Here is a 6,773-nt window from a genome sequence, read left to right on the forward strand (position 1 = left end):
CGAACCAGGAACGTATTGACTTTCTAAAGTCAAAAGGACTGTGTTTCGGGTGTTTGAGACAAGGTCATATTAGCCAGAACTGTAAGAAGAAGACAGTATGCAAACATTGTTCACGAAAACACCCAGACATTCTTCATCTGAACGAAGGAGCTAAGAATGCAACTTCTGTACCAGAACAGGGTAATGCTCAGAAGGAAGAGGTGTCTGCGACTCCAAGTCCTGTCAAAGAAGAAGTGTGTGGCTACACTGGGGCCGGAGAAACAGACTGTCTACTACATGTGGTTCCTGTGAAGGTGAAGTCCTGCAGCAGTGGAAGATTCATAGAGACCTATGCATTTATGGACCCCGGGAGTACAGCCACGTTCTGTACGGAGGATCTTAGAAAGAGGCTGAATGAAAAGGGAAAGCCAACTCAGATCTCCTTGAGCACAATGGGTCAGAACGAAGCAGAGGAACGAAAGTTGATCAACAGCTACCTGCTCACAGACCTTGAAGTATGTAGTCTTGATGGAGAAGAGTACTTGGGGCTACCCAAAGTTTTCACACACAGCAACATCCCTGTGCAGAGAGAAAACATCCCCAGTCAGCAACATCTGCAGAAGTGGTCCTACCTGAATGAGGTGAATCTACCATGTATCGATGCAAGTGTAGGCCTTCTCATTGGCGCCAACAACTCTAAAACAATGGAGCCCTGGCATGTAATTAACAGCCAAGAGGAAGGACCCTATGCTTTAAAGACAGTTCTCGGTTGGATGGTGTATGGTCCGGTGATGAATGAAAACCCGCTTGTCAGGGTCAAGACAGCTCCTCTCAGTGTTAACCGAATTGCAGTTGAGGAAGTGGAACAGCTACTTATACAGCAATATAACACAGATTTTCCTGAGTGTCAATACGATGATAAAGAGGAAATGTCACAAGAGGACAAGTTGTTCATGGAATCAGTGCAAAGCACAACCAGGTTCACAGACGGACATTACAGTGTGGGGCTCCCACTGAGAGACAAGAGTGTGAAAATGCCCAACAACCGCTGTGTGGCCGAACAGCGAGCTGCTGGCCTTAGAAGAAAGTTGACAAGGAAACAAGGGTTTCTGGAGGATTACAAAGGCTTTATGGAGAGTATCCTGGGAAAAGGCTACGCTATGGAAGTTCCTCAAGATCAGCTCGCCCGTGACGACAACAGGGTTTGGTATGTCCCACACCACGGTGTATACCACCCGAAGAAAAAGAAAATACGGGTTGTTTTCGATTGCAATGCCAGCTTCCAGGATGTGTCGCTCAATGGTCAGTTGATGCAAGGACCTGACCTAACCAACACGCTGATTGGTGCCTTAGTGAGGTTTCGAGAAGAACCAATGGCTGTGATGGCGGACATAGAGTCCATGTTTTATCAGGTGAGAGTTCCGGAGACAGACGCTGACCTGTTGCGATTTCTGTGGTGGCCGGCTGGTGATCTTAGCGCACCTGTTAAAGAGTACAGGATGATGGTACATCTTTTTGGAGCGACGTCTTCCCCTAGTGTTGCGTCCTATGCGCTACGAAGAACAGCAGAAGATCAAAGAGGCACCGCAGCCCCAGAAGCTGTGGAAACAGTTCTACATAATTTTTATGTAGACGACTGTCTCAAATCGGTGGCGACAGAGGAGGAAGCAATCTTCTTGGTGAAGAATCTTCGAGACCTGTGTGCTGAAGGGGGTTTTACCCTCACCAAGTGGGTCAGCAACAGCAGGAGAGTCTTGTCTTCCATTCCTGCAGAACTCCGAGCCACAGAGTTGAGAGACCTCAACCTCACACAGGACGCCCTGCCCACAGAACGAGCTCTCGGTGTACAATGGTGCACAGAGGATGATGTGTTCACGTACAGCATCAAGCCACAGGACAAGCCCAAGACAAGAAGAGGTGTTCTTTCTGTTGTAAATTCCACCTTCGACCCTCTTGGCTTTCTGGCACCATTGATACTCCCTGCTAAACTTCTCATGAGGGACTTGTGTAAAGAAAAGCTAGGATGGGATGAAGAGATCGATGATTCACGAACAGAACAGTGGAGCAAATGGCTGGAAGATCTCATTCTTCTCTCAGGCTTTAGCATCAGAAGATGTGTCAAACCTCAGGCCTTTGGAACCACAGTGGTTGCCAGGTTACATCATTTTTCTGATGCGAGCGAGGTTGCCTATGGCACAGCATCTTACCTCGTTCTGGTGAATGACCAAGGCATGATCCGTTGTTCCCTAATGATGGGGAAGTCCAGAGTGTCCCCACTTAAGCAGATTACCGTGCCAAGGCTAGAGTTGACTGCAGCGGTGGTTGCAGTCAAGGTGGATAGGATGCTGCAAGAGGAGATGCAGATCCCACTTCAGCAGTCAATCTTCTGGACTGACAGCACGACGGTTCTGAAGTACATCGATAGTGAGACTGCCCGCTACAAGACCTTCGTGGCAAATAGAATCACACTCATACGAGAGGCCACTAAACCATCGCAGTGGAGGTACGTCAGAACGTCACAGAACCCGGCTGACAAGGCAACCAGGGGCATGAAAGCCAAAAGGTTCATGGAAGATAAAGACTGGATAAATGGCCCAGAATTCCTTTCACAGCCAGAAAGTGAATGGCCACAGAGACCAGACAACCTGAATCAGAGCATGCAGAATGACCCAGAGGTGAAAAGTGTCACAGTAAACACCATCATAACGGAAGAAAAGCTTGATTGTTTGAACAAGTTACTTGAGTACTACGACAGTTGGAACCGACTGAAGAGGGCAACTGCATGGATTATGAAAGTTAGAGAAGTATTGATCAACCTGAAAAACAAAAGAAAAGAGTTTCAAAGTGAGATCAGTCAAACCGAAAAGGATCCAGCGAAGCAGACGTTGCTTGTGCAACAAAGCATAGAAAGGTACAGGAGTACCATGGAAAAGAAAGCACTTACCTTGGAACAGCTGACGACGGCAGAAGCAGAAATCATCCGGTACAGCCAAGCCCAATGCTTTCCTGAGGAGATTAACGCACTCTGCAAGAACAAGCCTGTGAAGAAAAGCAGCCTGCTACACAGACTCGATCCCATGTTGAAAGACGGCATTCTGAGGGTAGGAGGACGGCTAGCTAAATCTGCCATGCCAGCGGACGCAAAACATCCCGCGATACTGTCCAAACATTCAAGAGTTGCACTTCTCATCCTGAGTGACATTCATGAGAAAATTGGTCACTGTGGGCGCAATTACATGTTATCACAGTTGAGAGAGAAGTTTTGGATCCCACAAGCAGCCTCCACCATCAGGAAGCTCATATCCAAATGCACAGTCTGTAGAAGACTACAAGGACGAGTTGGTGAACAGAAAATGGCACCTCTGCCTGAAGATCGTCTTGTACCAGACAAACCACCGTTCACCATTGTTGGAATTGATTACTTTGGCCCATTTGAAGTGAAACGGGGCCGGGGCACTGTCAAAAGGTATGGCGTGATGTTTACCTGCCTCACCATCAGGGCAGTGCACATTGAGGTGGCTGACAGTCTGGACACAAGTGCCTGTATCAATGTCCTTCGTCGCTTTATAAGTAGAAGAGGACAGGTCTCCATAATGCGATCCGACAATGGCACCAATTTTGTTGGTGCCGAGAAGGAATTGAGAGAGGCACTGGAAAACCTGAACCAATCCGAAATTGAGAAAACGATGCAAAGGAAGGGCATCAAGTGGATTTTCAATAGTCCAGCGGCATCACATCAAAGAGGGATTTGGGAGCGACAGATCCGTTCAGTTCGTAGGATTCTCAGTGCCCTGCTTAAGGAACAGACCCTCACAGACGACAGCGTTCAAACACTTCTTTGTGAGGTTGAAAGCATCATAAACGGCCGACCCATAACCAGTGTGTCAGATGATCCAAACGACTTAGATCCTCTGACCCCCAACCACCTGTTGTTGATGAAGACCCAGCCTAATCTGCCACCAGGAATCTTCAACCAGGATGATCTATACACAAGAAAACGTTGGAGGCAAGTACAATATCTTGCGGATCTATTCTGGCGCAGATGGACTCGCGAATACCTTCCCCTCCTTCAGGAACGCCAGAAGTGGACGAGACAGGAAAGGAACTTTGAACATGGAGATGTGGTGCTAGTAGTCGACAGTTCATCTCCGCGCAACAAATGGATCATGGAAAGAATAGTGCAAACCCTACCTGACTCCAGTGGAACTGTACGCCGTGTGAAGTTGCAAACAAAAAACAGCACCCTGGAGAGATCTGTGCATAAGCTATGCTTATTGCAAGAAGCCATATGAAAAGAAAAGAGAAAAAAAAAAGACTTTTTTATTTAAAGATTATTTATTTGTAGTTTATTGATAGTCTTGATTTGATGGCTCTTAGTTTTAAGTTAATTGTTAATTGCGTAATTTTACAGTATACCCAATTAGGGGCCGGATATGTAAGAGCCATAAACCAGAAAATATAGAATGTGGAGAAATATGTACAATTTATAGTTGTAGTTTATATTTTATTTAATTCTTATTTCATGTCATTGTGTAATTACTCATTTCAAGAAAATTATTATTGATATAAAAAAAATGTTGGATGACGCTCCCTTAGAGTGACGTAACTGAGAACGTGCAGCCAGTTCAGTCAGAGCTGCGTTAGGCACGGGAGCATATAGTTTTCTTACCGTGCGTCAAGTGATTTTGTAACCTTTTTATTTTCTAAGTAAAGACACCTAAACCTTCAGAACTTGTCATGTCGTGCACGTGAAGAAATTACTGTGTCTGCAGCTCTAAGTGGTATTTGGAAATTCAAGAAAGAAAGTGCCACTACAGTGCTGATGCTCCACCTTGCTGCTGATTTAACACACATGTAAATCACAGTTCTGCTGCACTACATCTGCAGCTGGAGACACAAAGTGATGATGACTCACTGCTGTCTGTGACCTGAATGTGTTGCTCTCTATAGAGCTGCTACCATCTTCATCATGGTCAGTAAAGTTCACTCCAGCCACAAGTTAAAAAGGCAGCTCAATGGAACTTTCTTTGTTTCCTTCATTTCCTTTAAAATGCTGTTAAATTCAACTGAAAGAGAAGCTCCTTTTTGTTCTTTAGCTGCTGAGAAACTGAAAAAGCCAACAGCAGCTCTAACTGCATGTTTTTCTCTTTGTGTACCAGGAGGTATGAACATGGCTGTGTTGTTGTCACTGAGCCACAGAGTTCTTATTATTCACATCATTTCAATCTTCTCATGCAGACAGAAGACTGTCACATGTTTCCAAACTGTTGCAGCTAAATATTTCTCATTAAAATCCCTGTTCTCCTACATTCTTCTCTGTGATTCATTTGTTCAGACAGAGACCTTCATGAAGACAAGTTAGCTCAGCAGCCAGTCATGTTTCATGTTGCTGTTCAGAGGACTAAAAACAGCAGGGAGTGCTTTGACATGATGGACTGGAAGAACAAGCTGAAAACACTCAACCTTCCTACTGATTGTACAGAGAAGTCATTTAAATCAACAATCTATTAACTATCATGTCACCAAAACTCTAACAGAAGCATGGTGAAACTAACTATTTCTATATATTCAGTTGTTCTGTTTAATCTTTAACAAAAACTCAGTTTTATAAAGTGATCAAACATGTAGATAAAATATCAGACTGCAGGAAAACAAACGACCAAAACAGTAAAGTAATGATAGCGCAGTAAAGAGTACAATGTTTCCCTCTGAAATGGGACAAAGTTTCAATAAAACTGAAATATGACTCCATGTGGATAAAGTCTTTAAGTGGAAATAAAATCCAACAATTATTCCAGAAGAATATGCTGAAACTGAAATTTATGGAGCTTAAACTGATCTTTTAAAATGTTCCTCTTTAATGTAGAGTTAGTTATGTAAAGTTAAATGAATTTACCTGAGCTGTGAGATATAAGGCAGACACTGCAGGAAACTCCTCACTTCACTCTCTTCATGTGAGCAGCCTGTCAGCTTCACTTGTTTCTTCTTTGATTGGAGTTTCAGCACTTCCAGGAGGATGGAGCTCTTTCTCTCTGAGAGGTTTATGAACCAGACTGCAGCAGCTGACTGGAAAACTGGCTGTAATGATGGAAGGACACTCAGACCTGTTTTAGTCTCACGGTCCTTCAGATGGGAGTACAGATCCAGCAGGAAATCACACTGATGTTCCTGATAATCATCATCATCATCATCATCGAAGGGGAATGTTTGATATCTGCACACTGATGATAACAGCTGCAGCATCTTCTCTCCTGTCTGCTGTTCTCTCTCTGCTGCTGCACAGAACAGATTCACAAAGAACCTGGTTTGTTTTTTAAGATCTGAGCTCCTTCGTTCCAAACTGGAACAACAAGAAGGAAACATTTAGTGATGATTTGATCTCAGCTGCATAAATACAACCACACACTACTGATGGACTCCATCTTGTACATGTGTGTCCTGTATATGATGAACTTCCATGTTAAACACATCTTTCATCAGAGCAGCTGAACATTGTTTTAGACTGTTACTGACTCACAACACAAACACTGATCCTGACACTGAAATCACTCAGTTCTAACTGTCAGCCTCATTTTATCTGCTGTCTGACCTTTAAGAGTCAAACATAGAAACTGAAATCAAACAGCGGTGAAAGAACAAATCCAGAGTCCGTATCATGTCCAATAGGTGCTGATGCTCCACCTTGCTGCTGATTTAACACACATGTAAATCACAGTTCTGCTGCACAACATCTGCAGCTGGAGACACAAAGTGATGATGACTCACTGCTGTCTGTGACCTGAATGTGTTGCTCT

Source organism: Odontesthes bonariensis, chromosome 11, assembly GCF_027942865.1.
Source record: "Odontesthes bonariensis isolate fOdoBon6 chromosome 11, fOdoBon6.hap1, whole genome shotgun sequence".
NCBI classification, from domain to species: domain Eukaryota; kingdom Metazoa; phylum Chordata; class Actinopteri; order Atheriniformes; family Atherinopsidae; genus Odontesthes; species Odontesthes bonariensis.